The sequence below is a fragment of the Marmota marmota genome, unplaced genomic scaffold (genome assembly GCF_001458135.2).
Source record: "Marmota marmota marmota unplaced genomic scaffold, marMar, whole genome shotgun sequence".
Lineage (NCBI taxonomy): Eukaryota > Metazoa > Chordata > Mammalia > Rodentia > Sciuridae > Marmota > Marmota marmota.
Genome location: NW_026000221.1, coordinates 28,455,209 through 28,481,492, shown reverse-complemented (window position 1 = coordinate 28,481,492; position 26,284 = coordinate 28,455,209). Strand labels below are relative to the sequence as shown.

The 26,284-nt window shown below is 44.2% G+C and overlaps 1 long non-coding RNA gene across 1 annotated transcript; it reads right to left on the bottom strand.

Annotated features, from left to right (window-relative positions):
• Positions 1–630: 630 nt before the first annotated feature.
• Positions 631–23,827, bottom strand: LOC125612943. The gene is made up of 4 exons (XR_007343425.1): positions 23,815–23,827; positions 11,873–11,877; positions 2,943–2,951; positions 631–801 (listed from the first exon to the last, which is right to left on the bottom strand). It is a non-coding gene; the product is annotated as an uncharacterized LOC125612943 (long non-coding RNA).
• Between the last annotated feature and the right edge of the window lie 2,457 nt (positions 23,828–26,284).

The window sequence follows — 26,284 nt, the reverse complement described above, 5'->3', positions numbered from 1 at the left end:
CTGGCCTGTTTTGGTACCAATACCATGCTGTTTTTGTTACTATTGCTCTGTAGTATAGTTTAAGGTCTGGTATAGCAATACCACCTGCTTCACTCTTCCTGCTAAGGTTTGCTTTAGCTATTCTGGGTCTCTTATTTTTCCAGATGAATTTCATGATTGCTTTTTCGATTTCTATGAGGAATGCCTTGGGATTTTGATCAGAGTTACCTTAAATCTGCAAAATCTGTATAGTGCTTTTGGTAATATGGTCATTTTGATAATATTAATTCTTTCTATCCAAGAGCAAGGTAGATCTTTCCATCTTCTAAGGTCTTCTTTGGTTTCTTTCTTTAGGGTTCTGAAGTTTTCATTGCATAGATGTTTCACCTCTTTTATTAAGTTGATTCCCAAGTATCTCTCTTTTTTTGAGGTTATTATGAATGGGGTAGTTTTCCTCATTTCCTTCTCAGAGGATTTGTCACTGATATACAGAAATGCCTTTGATTTATGGGTGTTGATTTTATATCCTGCCACTTTGCTGAATTCATTTACTAGTTCTAGAAGTTTTCCAGGGGGGCTTTTTGGGTCTTCTAGATATAGAGTCATAACATCAGCAATTAGTGCTAATTTAAGTTCTTCTTTTCCTATACATATCCATTTAATTTCTTTCATCTGTCTAATTGCTCTGGCCAGTGTTTCAAGAACCATGTTGAAGAGAAGTGGAGTGAGAGGGCATCCCTGTCTTGTTCCAGTTTTTAGAGGGAATGCCTTTAATTTTTCTCCATTTAGAATGATGTTGGCCTGAGGCTTAGCGTAGATAGCCTTTGTGATGTTGAAAGTGAATTTCTGTCAAGATAGTAAACATGAGGTCCCTCCTCCAAATTTGCATGTGGAGCTATTAGAGTTGTTTTAAAGAACTATAGCTTCTGGTTTTAAACACAACTCAACCACAGCAGCTGTGTAGGATAAGTCTTTGCATTTGAAAAGCTGTCTAGGACCTACACATTTTCTACCACCCAGGACAGAAACACCCATCCCAACCTTCATGTCTTTATTTTATTTAAAAAAAATTTTTTTTAGTTGTCAATGGACCTTTATTTAATTTATTTATACATGGTGCTGAGAACTGAACCCAGTGCCTCACACATGCTAGGCAAGTGCTCTTCCACTGAGCTACAACCCCAGCCTTCATGTCCTTATTTCTATAACTTAAAGAAACTGCTAAGTTTGGTCTGAAGGGCAGAGAGCAGGAAATAAAGAGCTGGACTTCACAGCTTGATTGGTCAGTCATGATGAAGCCCTCTAAATAGAGGTTTGTAGTGTGAAGAGTATGTAGAGAAGATTTTTGCTAGTTGTGTCAACTGTGGGGCACAGATGTTGCTCTGCCACCTCACCAGCCTCCCCTTCCTTCCTGTCCTTGATCATGGCAGACATCACTAGTCAATAATAGCATTCCATCCTTGTGAGTCCCAAAACACTTCAGTTCTGCACCATCCGCAATAAACTGGAGATGACACATGTAAGGAAACCCAGTTGCTTCTGCATTAAAGCAAAGCATTCACTTTTGAGAAGAGGGTCTTACATCCCAGAGATGGAAGGAGGTGTTCTCAAGATTATTGGCAGGATTAGAACCAGAAGAACTCTTTTTTTTTTAATTTATTTTGTGTCCTGGCTTCTCTTCCAAATATGTCTTGGTACATATCACAGAGTCCAGAGTAATTTGCTTGTTATTTTTTTTTTCAGTGCTGGGAATCAAAGTCAGAGCCTCGTGCATGCTAGGCAAACACTCTACCACTGAGCTACATTTTCTCCCACTTACTAACGTTTTGCTGTCCTATTAGGAGGAGACAAACGCCTAAGGTATGGTGAAAGGAAAGTAAGAAGTGCTATGAGTTGAATGTATGTGCCCCTTCAACCTTTGTATGTTGGAACCTCAGACCCAGTGTGGCGGTAGTAAGAGGTGGGTCTGTAGGAGGTGATGAAATCCTAAGGTCTCTGTCCTCATGGATGAGGTTAATCCCCATATCAAAAGGGCTTGAGGGAACTAGAGAGGCACTTTTCACCCATCCATATCTTGTGCCATAAAAAGACACTGCATTTGTCCCTTTTGCCTTCCTTCCATGTGAGAACATGGCAAGAAGGTACCATCAATGGAAGCAAAGAGCAGCCCTCATCAGACACTGAATTTGCCAGTGCCTTGATCTTGGACTTCCCAGCCAGCACAACTGTGGGAAATAAAGTCATATTCCCTGTAAGTTACCTATTCTGTGTAATTTAGTTATAGCAGCAGGAATAGACTAAGACAGAAGGTGCACAGGTTGAGTATCCCTCATCTTGAAATGCTTGGGATCAGAAGTGTCCTGGATTTCAGATTTTATTCAAATTTTGGAATATTCACATATATGCCATAAGATATCTTGGAGATGTGACCCACATCTACTCATGTAATTTATTTATGTTTCATATATATCTTACTCACAGCCTGAAGGTCATTTTACACAATATTTTTTCATGCATCTGTGTATTGGGTGAGAGCAGCTTGAGGTCAGATGTGAAATTTTTCACTTGTAGCATCACAAAGTATCAGACTTTGGAGTATTTCAGATTTTAGACTAGTAAAGTTCAACCTATATCTACTGTTATAAGGAAATCAACCCCAAGGTGTCTTAAAACACCGTTTATTATTTCTCTAGAGTATGTGGGTTGGTGGGCAGTTTTGCTGATCTCAGTCTTGGCTGGACGGGTGTCAATGGGACTGCTTAAGCATCAGTCGCCAGCTGATGGGCCTGTGGGGGGCTGGCCTCAGCTGGGACAGTACATCCCTCTCCAACAACAGAGGCCTCTCACCCTCCCTCAAGCCAGCTCAGGCTTTTACTTGTAGCCATGGCAGGGTTTAGGAGTACATGTAGAAGCACATATTATCTGTGGAAGCCAAGGCTCAGAAGTGGCTAGTGTTAGTTGACTTTCAATATCTGGTAGATACCAACTTAAAGGAAGAAAGGCTTATTTTGGATCAGGGTTTCGGGAATTTCAGTCTATGGTTGCTTGGCCAGGTGGCTCTGGGCGCAGTACATCATGGTGGAAGGTTGGGGTTGGGGAGGCTGCTTACCTCATGGTGGCTAGGAAGTAGAGAGAGACAGAAAGAAAGAGGAAGATGAGGTCCCAATATATCCTTCAAGGGCAAGCCCCCAATGACCTGACTTACTTCCATTTGGTCCATCTCTTAAAGCTTCCACCACCTCCCCATTGTGTCCTTTGTGGGACATTTAATGATCTAAATCATAACACTGGCACAATGTCACTTCTGCCATAATCTGCTGCCCAGAGCAAGTCATGAGCAGGACTGGGACTAGGATGAGGAAAGAGAAGCCCTAGGGCACATGTTTTAAGGAGTCAGTAACTCCTGGGTCTTGAACCTGCATCGAATGACCCTGACAGTGAGCATCTTACTAAATGTGGAGCCCTAGTCACCTGGATCACCAGCCTAGACTCAGCCCTGGTTACAAGGCCATCCAAGATTCTGGGTTTTGGCCCCAAAACAGATCTTGCATTTTAATGAAAAGATTTGTAAAGTTACATTGCTAAAACTATCAAAACAGAGAGGGGAGTAAGCAATGTTTTCAATGCGATCAATCAACAAAAAGGTATTGCAAAGCCTCAATAGAATCAGCAGATCTAGAGCTTCCCAGAGGGAGCGCCTGAGTTCAGACTCCTTAACTCCCTGATAGCCAGTTATCTGAAAGAGGTCTTTGTCTTGTTTTTATTTTCTCATTTCTAACCACTTTGCCCAGTTGAAACCAGTTTGAGATGACTACAACATTGTGAGTCCCTGGGCACCCAGTGGTATAGTCTAAAACACTCTTAAAAGCTGGGAGTCAGTGTGAGTCTAGGACTGCCAAGTGCAGTCTTAGATTTTAGGTCTCCAGAAGTAATGGGCATAACTATCAATTATTTTAAAATTGATTGGCAACGACAGTTTTGCAGAGTCAAGGTTATTTTTACAGTATGTATGACTTTAATGTGTTTGCTAAATCGAGGCTCACTGCTTTCTCCAATATGATTCTAGGAATTTAAAGAATTTATGGGTTTTTCAATTGAGGAGATTGTCAGAGGATGCAGGTGTCTGAATGCATGTTTATCTGGATGTGAGAAATGTGGATCCTTTGGGGCCAGAGATATTGTTAATAGATGCAGTGTTTGGATTCATGGCTCTGGCCAGGGGAAACTGTTTTCTACAATAGAATGGAAATCCAGCCTGCAAAATGCATTGTTATTACAGCTGAATCTAAGGTCCCTCTTAAGTCAAGAGTATCAGGCTGGGTCAATAGGAGTGAAATTGACCAAACCACTTGCTCAAGTAACAGCATCAGCCTGTGGTGCTATGTCCAGGATTTGGGTCCCAATTCCGACTTTGACTCCTTTGTCAAGGAGGCTCGGATTTGGATCTCAAGTTTGTTGCCTTCCTTTGCCACTCCATCCCATCCCCCTAGCCTCTAAGGTAGGCCTGATAGAAAACACGTCCAACACTGAGCTCTGATGGTGTCATTTTTGATGGCTCCCAGCTGCCTTCCTGATCCTTTTCTCTCCCCTCATTTCCCTATGCTTCTTTTACACAGAACATGGTCCAGCCACGTTGAACTTGCTTTTATATGTGCCCATCCCTCCCCGCACCATGTCTTTACTCACTTCATCCCTTCCCCCTGGAATGTCCCCACCCCCAGGTATTTAAGTTTAGATTTTATACATTTGTTGGCACAGATTAATTCCCACCTCTTCCAGGAAGTTTTCCTTGATCTATTTATAGAAAGACTTCTCTGAGATCCCATGACATTTGGGGAAGAAATAAGAATATGGTTAAGGGTGAAGCTTTGGGAAAGTTTTGGAAGGCTTGGGATCAGATATCAGTTTTATCACTTTCTAGCTGTGTGATCTTGGGCAATGTTCTTAACTGTTCTGAGCCAAACAGCTTATCTTAGCTCAATCTAGAAAAGATTATAAAAAGAGGCTTACTTTGTGAGTTGTGATAAAGACTGAATGATTTCCAATCGGGTCTGGTACATAGTGTCAGCTTTTATTATTATTGTTTGAGAGTGTCCAAACATAGCTATTGAGAATGAGCTATGTGTCTGATATTATGTGAGCATTGGAAATATAGCAGGGAATGACAGATGTCAACTGATCTGCCTCATCTGAGCTTATAGTTTAACAAGTAAGAAACACAAATTGAACCCTGTATTTTGATATTGGACTATTGATTTTACCTTCTTTTCCAGACTCTGAGGGCATGGCTACTCTTGTATATTTTCATGCAGTTTTTGAGTGCCTGGAACCTCATTTCATGCATGGTAAGTGGTATGTCAATGAAGAAAACATGGGTAACAGCAAAATCTGTCACGATTCAGGCTGGAACTAGCCCTACCAAGAATTTTTGGGCACAGACTCTAGGTTACATGGGAAAGATCTCAAATGGAACACTTTAACTGGGAACCAGGGCCAGGGACAAGGCCTGGCAGGTACATCTGCTGAGAACTAGGGACCAGGGAAGGAAAATAATGTCTTGGGCAAACTGCCCCAACTCTCCTTGCCACTGTGAAATAAATCCCTTGTTTCTAAAATAGAAAATGTGTAAGGCTGATGCAGGGGAAAACATTACCTTGGGAAGGAGGGAATCTGTGTTTTGGCTCAGATTCTGTGGTTGAGCATCTACATCACATCGAACAAATCTCCCCTACTTTCTGAGCCTCCACTTCCCGATTTGAAAAACAAAGAGGCTGGACCGGACCCATGTCTTTTTAACCCATTCTCTTCTTTCTATTTTCTTATTTTTTCCCTTCTCTCTCTTATAAATATTATAGCTCAAATTATTATTTTTTTGGTACCTGGGATTGAACTCAGAGGTGCTTAACCACTGGGCCACATCCCCAGGCCTTTTTTGTATTTTATTTAGAGACAGGGTCTCACTGAGTTGCTTAGGGTCTCACTAAGTTGCTGAGGCTGGCTTTGAACTCGTGATCTTCCTGCCTCGGCCTCCCGAGCTGCTGGGATTACAGGTGTATGCCACTTGTGTCTGGCCCAAAATATTTTTTAAAAAATTGATATTTGGAAATATCCTATTTAAAATCAGACTGGAAATCCTGGGGCTTTTGACATTTAACTCTCTTTCCCCTTACTGCCTTCTACAGTGGCTTAATAGAGGTCCAAGAAGCAATTCTAAAGACCCCCAGGATTTCAGAAAACCTAACTGAAAACCTCTGGTCTTTCGGCTTGTACAGCCCTTATGCTTCAGTGTTCTATGACTCAGGGCAACAGAACCCAAATGCCTTTAATTAAAATCACTTCAGCTTATCCCCATTAACTATGATTGATGCACCAACCAGAGAATAAGTGCATTAATGCTATAATTATCTGTTGAGGATGTTTTATTGATTCTGCAATGATATTCTAGTCAGTTTGTATTATTTAGTTTCTGACTTAAATCAGAAAGAAATGGCTATTGGTGAAGAAATTAATCATCTAAATCAAATTGTCATTGATGCTTTTAGAAATAAAATTCTAGAATAGGCTTAGCCGAATCTCTTTCTGGCTGGCGTTGCTTGCCGTGATGATGGATGGTTTGGGCTGGGGAGAAGGCTTCGGTTTTGCAGCTCCAAGGCCACAGGTGAAGCAGCAAGCCTTCTTCGGGTTTTTATAAAATTCTTTCCTCTGGTTTGGTCTTCTGGAATCTACTCTCCAATTTTCTGGAATCCATTCTTCAAATCAAGGGTCAGTGGAAGACCCTAAGGCAAGTCTAGTCCTAGGCTTCACAACCTTTTGTGACCTCAAGAGCTTGTTTGTCTGAGTTATGGAATCCTGGCTCCTGAGAGCTCGGGTTTTCTCATCTTTCCAGGGGACAACAGGGCACAGTGAGAACCTCCGGTTTGAAATCGGTGTGAGAATTGTCTCAGTTGCATGTGACAGAAAAGCCAACACAAACAGAACCTTGCAATAGAGGAATCTGGCTCTCACAGCCCAAATGCCCAGGGGAGGGTCTGTTTTCTATATGGTTTGGTTGAAGTTCAAGAGATATCACAAGACCTGGCTTCTCTGTGTCTCGGGTCACTTTTCCTTGACATCAGAACCTTATATTCAAGCTATGTGGTGGCAAGAAAAGAGGTAGCCGCTCCATGTTCCCTCATGCCAGCTTCACACCCTGTGGGGAAGCTTATGTCTTTCTCTCCCAGAGACCCAGATGTGCTCCACGCCTTTCGGGCTCTGGTTCTGCTGTGGCTGTCTGGCTCTGCTGGACTTCTTGCCATGTGTCTTCTCACTCAGGGTCACACACAGCCTCCATGGGTGGTGGGAACCTTCTGAGGGCAGACAGGAAGAGCAGGAAATGGAGATGACACTATCCATTCAAAGCTTCTGCTATAGAGGTGAATGTCAGGATCGCTCATTTCCTGTTGGCTAAAGTCAGTCCCATGGCTGAGACAACACTATAGGGGTTGAGGAGTATCCTTTTCCATAGAGGCAGAGGTGAGTACTTGTAAATGCTAATAGTATCACCATGACTTCCAGTCTAGACTGGCTGAGAAAAATGAAAAGAAAAATTGGGGGTGGGGGGAGGACTTTCTAGAAGAAGAGTAAAGACCAGACAACCTCTTGATACATTATAATCCCTCCATCCATTTTTTGAAATCTCTCTACTGCCCGAGATACCCTCTACCCTCTCCCCCTCAATGAAGGGGAACTCATAACTTGCAGAGAGGACCTATTCTATCTGTTGACCACTCTGCCACCCTTCCAGAAATTAAAAAAAAAAAAGTCATGAAAAAGTTTTCTTTAAGCTTAAGCTACCTCTATGAAAAGGGAGCGATGAAGAAATAAAGATCTCATGGCACACTTTGGGGGTGAGCTTTCTTGAAAGGAAAAGGAAAGGAAGAAACAGGTATGAAAGTCTAAAGCAAAACAGAAAACCATTCTCTCAAGATCTCTTCATTCTAATATAAGCAAAGGAACAGCAATGTCCTGCCACCATGTGCATCTTTTACACAGGGTGATGCTGTGGTCCTGGGCAAAGGAAGGTCCCTGGTTAGGGCAGAGGGCAGCATCCTTGATAAACGGCAACACGACTTCTCTTTCATGTGTCTTTGAATGAACTATTTACTTACACTTGCTTCTAATTTACTGGTCAACAATTAAGAGCCAGCTAACAGGCCAACAAACTGGCATGATGCACCCAATTATCTTCTGAAAAATGTATTTCTATGATTGGGGCTTTTAATTGCAACTTAAATCAAATGCTCATGAGCCCAGTTGCCATCGAGGGAATGAGACCAGCTAATGAAATAATAAGGGCTCTGACTCCAATTCAGAGGTAAAGGGACACAGGGAAGGGAGATTATTCTTTTGTTTTATTTCCTTTCCTCTTTTTTTTTTAATTGCTTTTGAAGACGATGATGCCATAAATCCCACTCTAAGGCTGGAATGTTACAAAATGGGCAGCTTGTTTTCATCAGACCACAAATGGAGCAGGACCCTGCTTTGCATCCCAGGATTCACTCCCAGCTTTGCCTGCTTGCATTCGTGTGGGTATTGAGGTTCCTACTCCCATGCCTTTGGGATTTGCATTCACCAGTGGGTTCCCCTCTCTGAATGCCTTCATCTGCTGATCCCAGATTGGAGGAGAAGCTCACTCTCTCACAGAGTCACATGGGAGAGGCGCATGTGTCCCTGGGTCTGATTCATTTATGCAGATGTGATGTAAGCCCAGAGCCCAGAGCCACAGGCATCTCTCTCTCCACAAACTCATGGTACTTAATTCAGATTACTTCCCTCTATGAAGAGACAATTTGCCAATTATCCCTGAAATTTTTGATTAGGTGCCTTTTACCTAAGATACTGTGCCATGGGCTATGGGCTTCTGAAGTTCATTTAGCTCTCTGAAAGATGGGAGGGGGGCTGGCAGAGAATCAAACGCTCTACCATTTTTAGATATAAGCAAGTCTTTTTTCCTTGAGGTTCCATGTACCTTTGGTTTGCATCTGGACAATGTGAATTTAAAACAGCTACACTAACAACCATATAGCTACAGTTTCCCTCGTGAAGTGTCTATCTTTCGTAGCTGCCAATTAGAATCACCCTGGGAGTCTTAAAACATACTGATGCCCAGGATCCCACTCTCAGAAATTCCAATTTCATGGGCCTTAGTTGGGACCCAGGCATTAATATTTTCTAAGAGCTCCCTAGATGACTCTCATGCACACCGAGAGTTGGAAAGTGTTCCTCCAATGTGCCAGAAACCGTGCAAAGAGACTTGTACCTACAAGAAATGGATTTAGGTGTGTATTATTATTTCCATTTTATAGACAAATTATGCACAGAAGGGTTTAGTAATTTGTCCCAAATCAGCCAGGTAATAGGGAGTGATGACAGGTTATTTGGTAGGCAGTGAGGAGATGTATGGGCACAGATGTGTGAATTGTTTGAAATTTAAAGACCAGAGGCGTGGGGAAGCTGGTGAGCAGCAGCCTCCTCTCACACCCAGCCCTGGCGGGAGGTTCTTCACGAGGGGTCACACCTAGAGAAATGAGGATGCACACGGCACCTTCAGCTTGAGAAAAGGGAGGGGATTTTACCCGGTCACCATAAAGAACAGGTGGCCCAGGAATCAGAGAGGTGCCTGAAGAGAAATCAGCTGGACTTTTGGTTCCATTCCCAAGTCCTCCATCTCTTTCGATGAGGCTGTTTTTATCAGCTAGCCACCATTTTTCTTCTGCTCACCTTTTCTTGCCATTACGATCTCACAAATAGTTGGAAGAGAAATCCAATGGTGACAGGGAGAAGTCATAGTTATGGGGAAGAGGCGGCTTGGTGGCCTGGGAGGTGGGTTTCAGGGTGGCATTGTTGGCAAGTGGGGCATGACAGGTGTTGTGTGGAATCTGAGTTGACCTGAAAACCAGCTATAGAGCCCAGCCACCAAGTTTGGCCAGAGAGGAGATCAGCCGCTATAGCATCTTACCTGTCGTGGACCAGGAGGCCAGCACCAGCCGACCTTTGCATTGTCTCTTATTTATGTTCGGTGCTCATCACTGCCATTTCTTTCCCATCTGTTTTCCTGCCATGTTTGGCTGTTGCAAGGATGCCCGTATCTTTTAGCGACATCTGGGCCATGGATGTGGGAGAGGAGCAGAAGCAGATGGGAATGGTTATTTTGCCAGTGTCCCTCTTCTGTTCTTCTTGTTCCACATGCTTGTTCCACATCTTGGGTGTGGGGAGCCAGTGGTTCTAGAATCTTTTACCTGTTTAGTTTATTGATGGACCTCCAGTATAATGCCTGGTATACAATGGGTGCTTAATGGATGGTTAAATAAATGAAGTGCAAGAAAAACAGGACAAGCACAGAGTCACTGACGTGGACTATGAACAGGGTGAGGTCATGAGAAGCAATTTCTTCTAGGTCCTTTCCACTAGGGTGATGGAGTCATGGTCTAAGCGAGACAAAGTATCAGGATGAATGTCTCAACTTCTATCCTCCATCATTTCCCTCATCCAACTACAAGTGAGATGAATAATGTGTGTGTGTGTGTGGGGGGGTGTTCAATGTGATTCAGTATCTTAGTGTATAATGGGGACATTTTACGTCCCCGAAAGTTATGGGGGATTAAAAAAAGTAATACATATAATATGCACATATGCATTGAGCGTAGTAAATACTTAACAATAATAATCACCAAGAAGTAAGATGCCCCTTGCAACATCAGTCCTGCATACTAAAGATCGTTCACCTACGTCTTTTTGGTTAGATAGTTGCATATCTTCCAAGCCCCTTTTTCTCCCATCTACCATCCAACTTTTGTTTTATTTAGCTAACTGCATTTAATTCTTACTTTGCAGAGTCTGAGCTAGATTCTGGTGATATCATAATAAAGAGGACAGAGTGTTCTCTGATGCCAGTACACTTGGTGCTTCAATCAGGGAGGACAGAGTCCACATCCTCTCTGGTTGGTCTTCCTGTTGCACAATCGATAATGACAGTGACCTGACCTAGCTTTACTGTGGGCATCCACAGTACGTTAGATGAAGAGCTGTTGTTCGCACAACTGGAATGCTCTTCCTGTAGAGCCTTATTGGGCTCACCCTTCTTCCCTCAGAACTCTGCCCCAATCATGGTTCCTTGGGGAGATGTTATATTACCCAATTCTATTTTCTTCATAGCACTTATCAATGTGCAAAATTATTTTATTCATCTAGTTGTTTGTTCCTCGTCTCTCTCGCCTTCTGGAATGTAACCTCTGTGATGTCAGCACTCTCTTTTCATGGTCAGCACCCATGGTGCCTAGCAGGGGGCTGGCATATTGTAGTTCCTGGATACACGTCTGTCTAGACTCCCAGTGCCTCCTTTGGGCATCTCCCAGCACTCCTGGAAGGTGGAATTTTTGGTTGCAAGTTGATAAGGGATTCATCTGACAATAGAGTCAAAGAAATTAGCCATCACCAGCAGAGTTGACAGTGCCCTTTTAAGAGCTGGCATGGAGCATTTGATAAAAATACAGTGAGAGATCAGAGCACAATGAATCATATTTGGGAGGAAAATCTCTTTTGAAAAGCCCAGGGTAGGTCATGTTTTTTTCATGCTTGTCAACTTGGCTGAATAATTTGCTTAAAATAAACGGACGAGAATGGTAAGTTGCTATGTAAGGGGAATCAGACAGACTCCTGGCTCCATGTGCAACATGTCTCAGCCTCTGAAGAGTCTGGCGGGGGATGGTGGTGAGCTGTGTGTGTGTGTGTGTGTTGGGGGGAGGAGGTGGTTTGTGCATTTAGTCAGGTTCAATGTCTTCTTGGCGTCAGTGCAAGTTTTCTGGGGCCTCAGCATATTAGCCAATTTCCAATGCAAACAGATTTGATCCATCACTGAGGCTGAAAAAAAGCCCTACATCTATGATGTGTCAGGTTCTCAAACATGCGCCAAATGAGTTAATATCTTCTCATTGTCATCTTTATTAAGTCTTTGTTAAGCCAATCTGGGCTAATGATGTGTCTCTGTCAGAGGTCTTTTAATAAAGTAAGTGTTCTTTTTTGATAACCTCTCCAGGGAGAACACTGTGGCTTTCAAAGTGCAAGGAACTGCAGTGTCCAAAATGTAAGTGACTAGGCTAATCCCCATAGCGTTGGGTCTGGGATTTGCATCGCACACCCAGGGAACCACTCAATATTTGTGGTGCAGGCTTTGAAGGCCATATGCACAGAAAGAGAGAATTGGATGTCCTTTAGGCCACCGAGGGACAGGATGTTTTGGTGCCTGGGTCAATGCAGGCATGCTGCCAATCACACCACCATGGGAGAGGCAATTCTCAACTTAGCGCCAAAGCCATGGCACGGGGACAAATGTAGAAAAACCACACAGCCTGGCTCAGTTCTCTCTGCCCCCACCTGTCAACAAATAAGGATGGAGGGTTCAGGGAAACCCACATTGGTTTATTGGCAGTTTGAAGCTTGCTCACCAGGCTTGCCCTGCCAAGGCAAAACCCAGATGCCAAAATCATCTCTCCTTCCTCCTTTTGACAAAAATCTCTTTGTTGTCACCTAACCATTTTGCTGTAAAGAGCTAATAAAATAATTTATACTAATGAAGAAATGACTTAGGTAGTAAGTAGCTCTTAAGATGGCATCCTTTGATCCCTGCCTCCTGTACCCACAGCCTTGGATAGCCCTGCCCCCTGAGTAACTTCCTTCTAGGCAACAGAGTATCTCAATATTAAGGAGGTGTCACTTCTGTGATTAGATTATGAAAGATTACTATGACGTCTGTCTTGCCAGCAGACTCACTCCATATTGCTTTCTGAGCTTGCACACTTTTGGTGGCTCGAGTGTGCCAGTTGGAGAGGCCCACCTGAGGAGGAGCTGAGGTCAGTATAGGAGTAACAGCTGCAGGAAGCAGAAGTTGGCAGTTCAATCAACCTCAAGGAACTAAATCTAAGTAATCATCATGTGACTTTGGAAGCATATTTTCCCCAGATGAGCCTTCAGATAAGACCACAGCCCAGAGTGACAACTTGATTGCAGCCTTCCAAGACCTTGAAACAGGGTGTGCTTAGACTAGCTAAAGTGAGCCTGGGTTCCTGGTTCACAAGAACTGTGAGATAAAGTATGTTGTTTTAAGTCATTCCTTTTGCAGTAATTTGTTGTGTAACAATAATAACTTGTACAACTGATAAAGATTTAGCGAGCTTTCTTTTCTGGGGAATGGTCCATGATAACAGGCTATTACACCTTAACCAGACAAATGCATTTCTTATATGGGTCACAGTGGTGGGCCGGTTGGGCAATACTGTATGTACATGGAATATCGATAGGGACAGGTTTCTAGAGCTTGATTTTGAGGATTGCCAAAAAAGTACAACTTCCTTCGATTGTGTAGGTCTTTGTTTCTTGGTTGTGTCCCTCTGATGGTCTGATTGGTGTCACCATGGTACTGTCATCCTGTTTTGCAGAGGCAGGACAAATCTCCATTCCTGGGTTTTCCTGCTGACAGCTACTTGAATGGCTTCCTATCCATTTGTTCGGCAATTACCAATCTGTGACCTCCCTCTTTTCCTTAAAAATTAACGTTCCTTCAAAATGGGAAGGTACATTCTGGCGAACTATATATCAAAGCATTTAAGAACCTTATCTTTGGAGCCTCACTTTGATTGTGCCTCTCCCCTTTCTACTCATGTGAGATAAGCTCTCATTATCTCAGTTTCCTCATTGCAAAAAGGTTAGGATCATGCCAATCTCCATATGGTTATTATAAAGATTAATTGTAAATCCCTTAGAACTCTGTATTGAGTACTTGGTAAACGCTAACTAATGAGTGAGCATTCAATAAGTGTTAGGGATTATTATGGCTTTAACCAATTCTCTCCTAAAACACTTGATTGTCCCTGAATCTCTGACAGTAGAATATAAATTCTGCCAATGGACCAATATCTTTGTCACAGCTTTTTTCTGGAGTTTAAGATATGCCTGCGTCCCAAGGTGGCTGACTCCTTCCAGAACACCCTGCTTTTCTTCTTCATGGCTGTCAGGAGAACTGGGACCTCCTCCCAGCTCTACCTCTTGTCCTTGTGAACCTTAGTTTCCCCATCTGTGAGTTCAGGCTGAAAACAGCTCAACGATCCTTAAAGGGGCCGTGTTAAGAGCCAAAGGTGTGAGAAGCTGAAGAGCACTGGAGATTCTCTGACACTCCAAAATGAAGTTAGAAAACTCAGAGAATGAGGGCCAGAGCTTGGGGAAACATCAAAGAGGAGAAGTAGAGAAGTGAAAAAGGAAATCCCAGACCCTGGGATTCTCATCTCAATCCCCAGAAAGAGTGATGGCTGCCAGCTTCCTGCAGGATGGCAGGTGCTTGAGGCAGAATCAAGCATAGAGACCAGGTAGCCTGAGAGATAAAGACTTGGCTACTGGGCCTTCTACCCTGGACTTGGGTCAGGTTCCAACCATGCTAAAGCCACACTATGATTTTTTAATTTTTAAATTTGTTTTAATTAGTAATACATCACAGTAGAATGCATTTATGCACTTTGATATATCACACATAGATGGGATTCAAATTCTCATTTTTCTGAGTGTACATATTGCAGAATCATATTGGTCATGTAGTCACATATACACATACAGTAATCATGTCTGTTTCATACTATCTTTCCTGTCCCCTCACACTGTGATTTTCATCTCAGCGGTGACCCTCTAGGTGTCAGAGGCCTGGGCCCAGAGGCTGTGGGTGAAGTGGGCAGATTCATCCAGTCTTGTTCCAGACAAGGGAGGAATAGGGCAGTCCTGCCAACCATAACACCAAGGCCGTTATCAGGCATGCCTCAAAATGGGTTAATGAGTAGACATTTTGGTGGTGACATGTACTTAGCCTTATTACTGGGAGCTAGTGCATCAGAACCTGGGCTTTCTGGGTGACAGTCCAAGGTCAGGGTGCCCTGGGAGGCCCTGTTGAGGTCCGACAGAGTATCTCCTGGGTGCCTTTGGGGGGTCTCAGGCAGACCCTGTGATTCTGCCCTAGCAACTGTCACACTGAATATGAATAATACCATGTGACCTCCCAGAGACAGAACAAGTATCCTGGGAATCCAGGGGAGGTCTTGGTTGGTTCATGTGGATCCTCAGTGCCTGGGGCTGGAAGCAGGTCAGGACTGAATGAGCAATTAAATAAACAAGTAAATGAACAAATGCAAAGAAGTAGCCCATCCCAATTATTAATTAATCCTGGTGAAAGACAGCTCAGGTAGTCTGCAAGCTGGGAGACTCAGCCTCCTGCATTGTCCTGGGCCAGTCACTTCTGTTTCTTTGATCTTGATTTTGTCCTCTCTAAGAAAGGGACAAATAAGGTTGAATCTCAAACTGTAGGACCCACAGGCCACATCAGGTCATAAAGGAGTTTTGTTTGGCCCTCACTGAATTTTAAACATACAAAATTCGAATGTATTTAGGCAGGGTAACCACACCACCCCGTCCAGTGGCCTGCAGTAGCACCTCTTGCTAGCCCTGGGTCCACTCTGCATGTTTACGTGAGCGGCTTTGGCCCCCAAGGACATTCGAATCTGCTAACTCTGGCATCAGAAACCTTCGGGGCTCTTTTATTTGACATACTGGAATTCTATGAAGAGGGTTAATAAATGGAATAAAACAGGGGGTGGGGGAGAGCAGAGGGAGGGAAGAGAAAAGAAAAAAAAGGGCCGAGAATAACAGGTGTGTTAGTTTTTGGTCTCTGTGAGCAAAATGCCTGATAAGAACAACTTAGAGGAGGAAAAGTTTATTTTGGTTCATGGTCTCAGAGGTTTTGGTCCATGGTCAGCTGTGGCAGAGGAAATCTGCTCAGCTCCTACCAGCTGGGAAGCACAGAGAGTGTGCAAAAAGCCAGGGACGAGATATCATACCCAAGGGTACGCCACCAGTTGCACAGTTACCAGCCAGTAGTCCACCCCAATTATTAATTAATCCATCAAATGGGTTAATCCACCGGTGAAGTTACAGCTCTCATAATCTAATCAGTTCACCTCTGATGATTCCTGTACTGCCTAACACATCAGCTTTTTCGGGGGGGGGGGGACTCATATCCAAATCTGCATAAGGACTCAACCTCCTTTGAGGGCCAGCAACCCCTTCCAATCCGAGTCACTGTGGGGAGTGGCACAGCTTGCCTCTGGAGCTCCTCGTAGCTGCTAAAGGGATCCAGGTAATTTCACACCCCCAAGCCCAGGAGGGGCTCCAGGCTGGAAGCAGCAGGGCCCAGAGGTTCTGTGCCTCTGGCTGCAGTGCTGAATTATTAATGTTCATTTCAGTTATCCTTCGGTTCAGCAGAAATATGACAAAGCAATCTCAGATAATGAAATCACCCACAAGTTCTGCTGTTCACAGCAGGTTTTCAGGGGGCAAATTTTGCCCCCACCTTCACAGCGCTGATTGAGTTATGTGTTTATGGGTGGGGGTGCAATGCCCGTGTTATTGATCAGTGTGTAGTACATAGATTAGAGTGACCTGAGGACCTTTCTCTCAGCAGGTCAGTGACTGCTCTTGGCCAGCAAGTGGAAGAGGGACCTCTGCAGAACAAACAGCTGTCGTTTCTGAGGGGGTATCTTGGGGATGTCAGGAGGCCACGTAGCCCCACCCAGCCTGAAAAATCTTCATTTTTCTCCATGCTTCTCTCAATCTACCTGTCACTGAATCTTCACCATTTGAGTGGCAGCTAAGAGCTCATCTAAGCTTTATTAATAAAGGGAAGGGACTTTCTGCTGTCTTTTCAACTCTTGCCTTCTCTCCTCTCTGCCATCTCTCTGTTGACCACTTAATGGTAATTTTTTTTTCATTATCTAAGCAATTAGAAAACTAAAAATTAACAATCAATCACTTGGAAACTCCAGGAACCCAGATCAGATATAACAGGCATGCCAGAGGGCCAAATCTGACACTCAAAGACATATTTTGCTTCTTTCATATCTGAACAGATAAAGTGGATTGGAGACACCCACTTTAGTTGCCTACATTTAAAAATTGGGAATATCACATGAAGGTCCTGAGGGATTGTCCTTCTGAAATACCAGAACATCTAGATGTCCCAAGCCCACAGGGTAACAATTGTCTGGTGATGAAGTATAAGTGTCAGTGTAATTTATGTTCAGTTCTTTGAACACTGGCACTCCATGCAGGCTGACACAAAACCAGAAGTGGGTTAACTAGCATAGGCCAGTTCCTGGTGCTACAAAGAAGGCAAATGATCTTGGAGGATTCTACCAGAAATATAATGATCACATATTATTTTTTCTTAAGGTATTTGTCTTTAATACTTTGGAAATTTAAAAACTAGGTCACAGATCTCCAATTACTATAATCTTATGCCTTTGTAGAATATTTAAAAAAAAACCCACCCAAAGAATAAAAAGTATTTTCTAGCTACAGTAGAGTGACTAGACCAATGTCAACCTGGGGTATGTGGAGGGGGTGTAGGATCAAGCTGGGAATAGATGTGGTGTGGAGCAGATGAATATACTCAAACGAGCTTTTGTGGGCAGGTACTGTGGTGCCCCTGCACTAATGATGACACTGAGTAACACTGGAACTGTAGCTGTTGGGCCACCTATGGGCTAATCCTCGGAAGTTGTGCTTTGTGCCATTCATGTTGGATTTGGGGATGTTCTCCACTCTCCTTCACATCCCTTAACAAACCCTGTTGACATAGTCACGGGACTTTCTCTTCTTCAGATGCCGCTGGACCTCTAGGCTGGGGTGCCCCTGTGGAGCTGTTCTGAGTCCCAACACATCTCCGCCTTGAGCCAGAGCTGAGTAGTTCCATGGCCTCGAAGCCAGGCTCGTGCATTACCAGTTCTGTCCTCACCTGTGGAATGAGAAGATAAAATGACAATTAATACATAAATGTCATCCTTTTAAAAAACTCGGGACAGAACTGGACATGGTGGCTTTTGCTGTTAGTCTCAACTACTCAGAGGCTAGGATAGGAGGATGGTTTGAGCCCAAGAGTTTGGGACCAGCCTGGGTAACACAGTAAGACCATGTTTAAAAGAAAAAAAAAAGATAACTCAGTATTGTGTCATGGGCTCCCTGGCTTTTGTTGTTCTAAAAATGCTTCAGCAAAGCAATCAAACGTATACAAAGAGGAGAAGAAAAGCCAACAGTCTGTCTGTCTGTCTGTCTCTCTCTGTCTCTCACATACACACACACACATACACACACAAATTTGAGGGATAAATCACAACTCTACAGAAAGAATCTCGCAGAGGTCATCTTGTCCAGCCCCCTGCCTCTGGGCAGAAAAGTTCTGGCCTTACCTCGCTCCCCCGCCTCCTCTAACAGTGTCCATGTGGTCATAACAGGGGAAACGCATTGTTCTGACAGCGCTGGCCTTTGTTTGCCTTTGGGCTGTGCGCCTCTGGCTGGCCCCTCAGAAGCCCCTCATGTCCCTGTCCCCTCCCTGGCGCATGGTTCTTTATCAGCTTCTCAGAGCACCTCTGGCTTTTATTTTCTCCCCACGAACATTATCTATTTGTCCAATTCATCCCAAAATAGCCAGGCCCAGCCATCCCATAATACCCAGATCCTGTGTCACTCAAAATTGGGGCCCGGCAGGAGCTCCGCGCTCTCCTTCCTGTCCCTTTCTCTTCTTTAATAAGCACACCTCGGGCTTCAGTCAATGTCTCTCCTCCAGATTCATGAGTTTGCTGCTTCTGCAGCAGCCCCACATCCTGACAGATAAATCTCCCCCAGAGCTGTCAGCACAGACAGGGGAACAGCACAGCCAGGTCCTCAGAGAGGCGACTGTGGAGACACCAGATTTATCACCCACCCTGTCCCCTAAGGTGTCACCTCCTTGACCTTCAGGATGAAACAGAGGTCAGTGTATTTTTTAATGTTTTTTTCTGTGAGGGACCTAGAAACCAAAGGTGCTGCCTCCAAAAATTCCCTCTCTCCCTTGTCCTTGGTGACAAATGAAGAGCTTGGTCCCCTTTGTCCTCAGTGGCCCATGAAGGTTCTGGTCTTGGAACGTGGGAGGTGAGGGGCACTGGCTCCCCGAGGAAGAAGCAACAGTGCTGCTGGCCTTGCTGAGGATTCACTCCCTGCAGGGAAACACACTGATTTCTGGCCTGCCCTCCAGGGTCATTTGGGGTTAATTTTATCTGCTTCCGTGTCCCTGGATGGGCCACACATTTTTCCTCCTTAGCCATGTCCAAGGCTCTCGTCTGGAGCAGCCTCAGCACCTTCCCAAGCGAAATTGAGACATGTGCTTATGACAGCGTGTCTCCATGAAGACAGATCGCTCTCCCTCCAAGGTCAAAGCTCCCACTGGCCTGGCTCTTTGGCAAACGATTCGTCAAACAGGGCAGCGGGCAGCAGCCGGCTCTCAGGCCCCTGGCCGGTCGACTTGTTAAAATCTTTCAGAGGATTATTGTGCCCTGTAGAATTTTCCTCCTTCTATTGTCTGTCGGTGCCTCCCCTGCCATCCCCCCCACCCCAAAACAGAGGGAGGAGTTGGCACGATATCAAAAATGATGACAGGGACCCAGAAGGCAAAACAAATCTTCCGCAGAAATTGGGAAATTTCTCAGTCATTTTACGAGGCAAGAGTCATGGTCCCTTGTGAGGTTGGAAAAAAACAGAACAGTAAAGATGTTGCCTACTGGGCCTGTCCATGAACTCGTTTGTCTCACACACTAACGAGGAGGGTCTGGGCCTTGTCCTCTGCCAGCCTGGAGCACAGTGGCTGGCACACAGCGGGGACTCCTTTATTTGGGTGCTTTTTGCATATTTATTAAGCTCCAACTGTTGGTCTGGCCTCCGATCCCTGCCCTCATACAGCATCCTGTCTCGAAGACGGTGTCAGTCTTTAAAGTAGTGAGGAAACAGTGAACCCAGGGAAGTGTTACAAAGATTATTCTGATGGACAGCCTCCAACTGGGCACTCAAGAATTCTGCTTCTCTTCAGTCAGATCCTTCTGGAATGTTCTCTTCTTCAGTGTGGGCTGGGCTGGAGGTACTGATTCACCTCTAAAGAAAAGAACATGAAAAAAGTGATGGATTGGTACTTCCAAGATGAGAAAAGTGACTTTTTTTTTTTTTTGCTTGTTACCAACCTCTGTCTCAGACCTCACTCTGTGGAAGCAGCTGCTATGTGTGCCTAGATCCATAGGAGACCCATGTGGCAAGTGGCACCTGGGAGGAACTGAGGCCCATCAATGGTCTTGAGAGCTTGCAGTGGATATGCCCCATTTGAACTTTGAGATGACCACAGCTTCGGTCAACATTTGGTTCCAGCCTGTGAAAGACACTGAGGAGAAGACCCAGGTAAGCCTAGCTAGGATCCTTGACCCCATAGAAACTTGAAGATCATGAAACGTTTGTTGATAAGCTACTTAATTTGGGGATAATGTCTTTACACAGGAATAGAGTAACAGTGTAGGTATCCAGTGGAGTTTTCTGATAAAGATTTACCACTAATTAAGTGGGTTGGCCGGGAGAGGACTCACTGAAGGTATAATGTTAAAGGAGTAGATTGAAGGTAAGTTGGACCAGTCATCCCCAAAGCCAATCCCAATAGCATTCTAGGCAAAAGGAACAACATGTGACTTGAGTCAACTTTTCATCACTGTGACCAGAAGAACCAACAACAGCAACTTAGAGGAGGGGAAGTTGATTTTGGCTCATGGTTTCCGAGGTTCAGTCCATGCTTGGCTGACTCCACAGCTCTGGCCCAAGATGAGGCAGAATATCATGCGGGGAGGACAAGGCAGAGGAAAATGGCTCAGGACATGGCGACCAGGAAACGGGAGAGAATTCCGCTCACCAGAAATCTGACAAAATATAAACCCCAAAGACACACTCCCAGTGACCTACTTCCTCTAGCCACACCCTACCTGCCTACAGGAGGTGCCAAATTAATTCATATTAGTGGATTCATCCACAGATTAGGTTAGGTCTCTCATAATCTAAATCATCTCTCCTCTGAGCATTCTTGCATTCTTTCACATGAGTTCTTTGGGGACACATCATATCTAAACCATAACAATGCCCAAAGACTCTTAGGCAAGAAAGAAGTTGGAGTATATTTTAAGAGTTGTGGCTGGAGTGTGGTACCTGGATGCTATGCCAGCCCTTTTATTTTTACAATCTTTATTTCTCAACTCAGCTTTGAAAAGTGGACATTATTACCCTAAAATGTTGCTGGGAAGACTGAGGCAGAGAGACTTCGGTCACTAGCCTGAGGTCACACAGCTAGAAAGGGATAGGGATTGAATTCAAGTATAGGTGTTTCTGGATCTAAAACCTGCCTGATTATTGTACTTCTTAATACACATGACTTTATTCAAACATTTAGCAGCCCCTGCCTCCTTCTATGTTTTCAATGCACATGGGTCCTATTCTGAAGTACTTGCTATCTGCAGAGAGAGAGAGAGAGAGAGGCTGACTGTCAACATTTTTTTTTTTCAATACTAGGATTGAACCCAGGGTATTCTACCACTGAGCCACATCCGCACCCTTAATTTTTTTTTTTAATTTTGAGATAAGATCTCACTAAATTGCTGAGGCTGGTCTCAAGTGTGTGATCCTCCTGCCTCAAACTCCCAGGGTACTGGGATTATAGGTGTGAGCCACCACGCCCAGTCATTCAACATTTTTAAAGGGGTTTATTCATTCGTTCCCCATAAAACTCTTACAAAGAAGCTGGGGGGAAGATATCACTATGTTTTTGTTAGACGCTTTTTGTCACTATGACCAAAACACCCAATGAGAGCAATTTGGGGGGGTGGGTTTATTTGGGGCTTACAGTTCCAGAGATCTCAGATGGCCAGTTCCATTGTACTGGGCCCAAGGTGGAGGAAGGGCTTCTCAAAGGAAAGTGGCTTAGCTCATGGTGGGGTCAGGAAGCAGAGAGAGAGAGAGAGAGAGAGAGAGAAGGGGAATGGGGCTACAGGGAAGATGCACCCCTCCAGGGCATGCTTCCAGTATTTCCTCCGGCCACAACTCCCCTTCCTACTGTTACCACCCAACCAACCAAACTAGGATGGGTTGATTAGGCTAAAACTTATAATGCAATTATTTTACTTCTGAATATTCCTGCATCAATACAGGAGCTTTGGGTGGATATGTCACGTCCAAACTATAACACATTGCACCCATTTATTGTGGCCATTTCAAGATTTGGAAAGTGAAGTTCAGAAAAGATAAATAACCAGCATAATGGACTATTTTAGTAAGGAACAAAATGAGATCCTGTCTCCAGGACCTCTGATCTTCCTACCCTTTCTTCTAACCCAAGTGACCCCAGGGTCCTAATATTCATAGAATGTCTCTAGGAGAGATGGAGAATCCTCTCTAAAGTCCAGAGCATTCCCTTTGGAACCCAGCTCTTGAATCACATTGGATTTTTATGGATCACTGTTGCTTAAATTGGGGCACATGTGTGTATGGCAATTCTTGTAAAACAGCTGAATATGGAGTAATTATTTATGATACATGAAAGTCTTTAAATTTACAGATTTACCATTGGCTTTTCTTTAAAAACTAGACTTTCTGATCTATTACTCTTAAGAACTTGAGGAATGACCAAAATTTTCAGTGCTGTTTATATTTCTCAAAACGAGCAATTTACCTTGCATGACGTAAGTCCTACTACCCTTTTAGTCTTCATTTACATGTGACTTCCTTAGAAAGGCATCTGATTTTTGGACTCAAATTGGGTTTCCCCTGTTGTGCTTTCACACATCACCCCATGAATCTCCTTCTCAGCTCCCGCCACGACAGGTAAAGACGTGTTCACTCAGGTGTCCATTAATTCAATGTCTGTCTCCCACAGTGAGCTCTAAGCCTTATGGGCAGAGCAGGTCTGATTGGAGTTTACTGGTGAATCTCGACTAGCACAGTTCAGGCACCAAGGAAACGTCCTTCTTGCCCTTCAAAGTTTTCATAGTCGAGTCTGCTAATCAAACTGACAATAGATTAACAGGAGAAAAAGGCATACAAATTTGTTTATGTGAAAGCACGTGGGAGTCACACAACGTATGAAACTCAGAAGGGCCAGATGGTGGAAGCTTAAGGAACATTCTGAGCCACAGGAAGAAATAGGGGATTGGAGTTTCTTGGGGGGAGGTGGTGACAGAAATGAATAGGGGCATGGGTTCCACAGTGGAAGATACAGACCATGGGAGGGTGAAGGGAGAAAATGTGTGACAGAAGCTGTCTTGCCATGCAAATACGGTCTCTTAGGTAATAGCCCCAGAAGATTAGCTGGCTGCTGTGAGTTCCGTGAGGGTACCGGGGAGGGGATGCAAAACATTGCTTTTCTTCTGGAGGAACTCCCTTGGTGAGATAAAGGAACTTCAGAGAAGGTTCTTCCCTGTGCTTCTCTTAGGGAGGCAAAGAGGATGACGAGATGGATGTGGGGATGAAGGATGGTCAGAGAGATTCTGAGTCTGCTTCTTTAGTTCAAGGCATGCCAAACGCCCTACTTTGGGCTATTATTTTCTGAGCCCCCTCAACAGTGTTTGGGACATGGTAAGGATCCAGTGAATTTTCTGTTGAATTAGACAATGTAATTTGATGGTTCTGGGTGTATACTTCAGTGGTAAAGTAGTTTCCTATCATGCACTAGACCCTCGGTTCAATCTGTAGCACAAGGGTCGGATAGGAGATAGAAATGATGGAATCAGACCTAACAAAAACAATCACATTGCTGAAATATGGGCACCTGGAAGATGGAAGGAATATATTTGGGGTAGAAGTGACATTGTCCTGGAGCAACGTGAATATAACAACCACCACAGTAATAACTGTGGTTCATATTTATTGAGTACTTACTATGTTTCTGTAAGCATTTTAATGGAATGCTTCAGACATTTATATGTCCTTCTCGCAAGGGACCATGCTAAACTCCTCTGTAGGCACTGAGTTCCAACTCGTGACTTAGAGACGGTTACTTTGCACATAGGTAGCCTCAAGTGTGAGTGACAAGTTGACCAACTTGTCCTGGTTTGCCTGAGAGCGTCTAGTTTTAAAACTGAAAATCCAGGCTTCTAGGAACCTGAGTCCCTCAGGCTCAGTCAGATAGAATGGTTAGCCCTCTCAGCAAGCCAAAGTACTCGGTGGACTGCGGCCAAAAGAAAAGGATTTATAAGAGAGAAGGGAGAGAGGATAAATGGGGAAAAAACAGCAGAGAATCTGGGAGCAGTGAATCTTGTTGGCATTTGGCAGGGGTGTGCGTGTGTCAGATAAACTGATTAGCTAGCACCTAGAAAAGAGGCCAGGTTGTGCATTCTGTCCTTGAGCAGAACAGAGGGGATATTAAAGAAGACTATTTAATTGTTTATGGTTTCTCCAGAAAACCTTGGGTTTGGCCGTGCAGCGTGTGTGGTGGGCTGCTCCGTGCTCCGTGCTCCGTGCTCCGTTGCCTGCCTCAGATGGAACTTCCTTGAGGATGCTCTCTCTGCTCGCCCATGGTGTTGGCAGAAGAGGGTCGCCTGGTTCTTAATGAAGATTCCAAGTACAAGCTCTTGGATACAGGAACCCTGGTGCTGCAGACAAAGAAGGGTGAAAACTAACTTCTCAATGACTCAAAAACACATCTGGGCCCTTAAGGATGAGGGAAATTCCTGGATGTAATAAAACATCCCCTCATTCTTGTGTGCACCCCCTGCCCATGCCTGTACCACCCAACTCTCACCTTTTGGAAGAATGCCTTGTATAGAGGGGGAGGTGGGAGCAGGAGAGCTGAGTTCTTCATTCTTGGCGTCAACCACTCAAATCCATTCCCTTCATTTTAATTGACAAATTAAAATTGTATATATTTATGGAGTAAAAAGTGGTATTATGGTTTCTGAATACAGTGTGGGCTGATTAAATCAAGCTAATTAACGTTTCCTCAAAATTTCAACATATTTTTTGGTAATCAGAACATTTGTAATTTATTCTTAGAAAAATTTAAATGTACAATACTCAGTTTTTAGCTATATTCACCATACTGTGCGATTGATCTGAGACAAAGAGAAAATAGGAAAGGAAAAATAAATCAAATTTATTCCTCCTGAGCTTTTTGCACCCTTTGACTATCATCCCTTCATTTTCCTCTCCCCCAGCCCCTGGTAGCTGCCTTTCTGTTCCCTGTTTCTGTGAGTTTAATCATAGGTTCATCTATAGACAAGTACAGGCAGTATTTGCCTTTCGGTGTGTGGCTTATTGTACTCAGCACAAAGTTCTCCAATTCCACCTATGTTGTTGCAAATGACAGAATCTTTCTCTTTTAAAGTCAAGTCAATTCGTACTCCATTGTGTATAGATGCCACATTTTCTTCATCATTCACTCCTCCATGGACACAGGCTGATTCCAGAACTTGGCGACTGGGCCCAGTGTGGCTCTTCAACATGCCGGTTTCAAACATTCATTCCCTCCTTCACTCTTGCATTTGTTTGTTTATTCATTTACTCAAAATTCCTTTATTTTTACATATTCCCAGCTTCCCTTATTCCTTGTGCTCATTTCCTGCTTGTTCTTGTGTTTCCTATGTGCTCAGATTGCACTGAGTGTTCTGACCCAGAAGCAGCCCATGACTTAGGGAGCCCACCTTCCCGTAGGGTGATGGATCTGTCCCTCACAATCTTATCTATGGCAGCATGGCAGGTTCTGATGTGGGCCCTGGACAGATGCCCATTTGGGAACACGGGTCACTGCAGCTCCATGAAGGCATCCTGAATGCTCTGTGGACTCACTGGGATCCTCGTAGAGGAGTCCACGGGCCTTCTGGCTATGCAACTGGGCACCATGTCCTGGTGGGAAGCTAATACTTCTGCTGCCCCTTGCTGAGTCGTACAAGGAAGGTCAATTCTTCACTTCTTGTTTTTGTTTTTGTCTTCTGCAGTTCTGGGGACTGAACTCAGTGGTGCTCTCCCACTGAGCTTCATCCCCAACCCTTCTTCTTTTTTATTTTTAGGACAGGCTCAAGCTGGCCTCCAATTTTTGAACCTCCTACTTCAGCCCCCTGAGTCACTGGGATTACAGGCATGTGACACCGTGCCTGGACTTACCTCTTGTTTTCATTGACAGTGTTTAAAAGGTGATGAGAGGCCAGATGGGATGTGATTGTATGGGCATGTACGCCTCTACAGAGCTCCAATAATGTGGGTGCTCCAGATGTAAGACTTCACTTCCACCAAGTTTCTCAAGATAACTTACAGGAAACAAACCCAAGAGGATGTCCAGGAACCAAGCTACACAGTCCCCAGGAAGACTGGCCAAGGCCAGGTGTCCCATTTTCCTCTGCCCTATGAAGCCTTC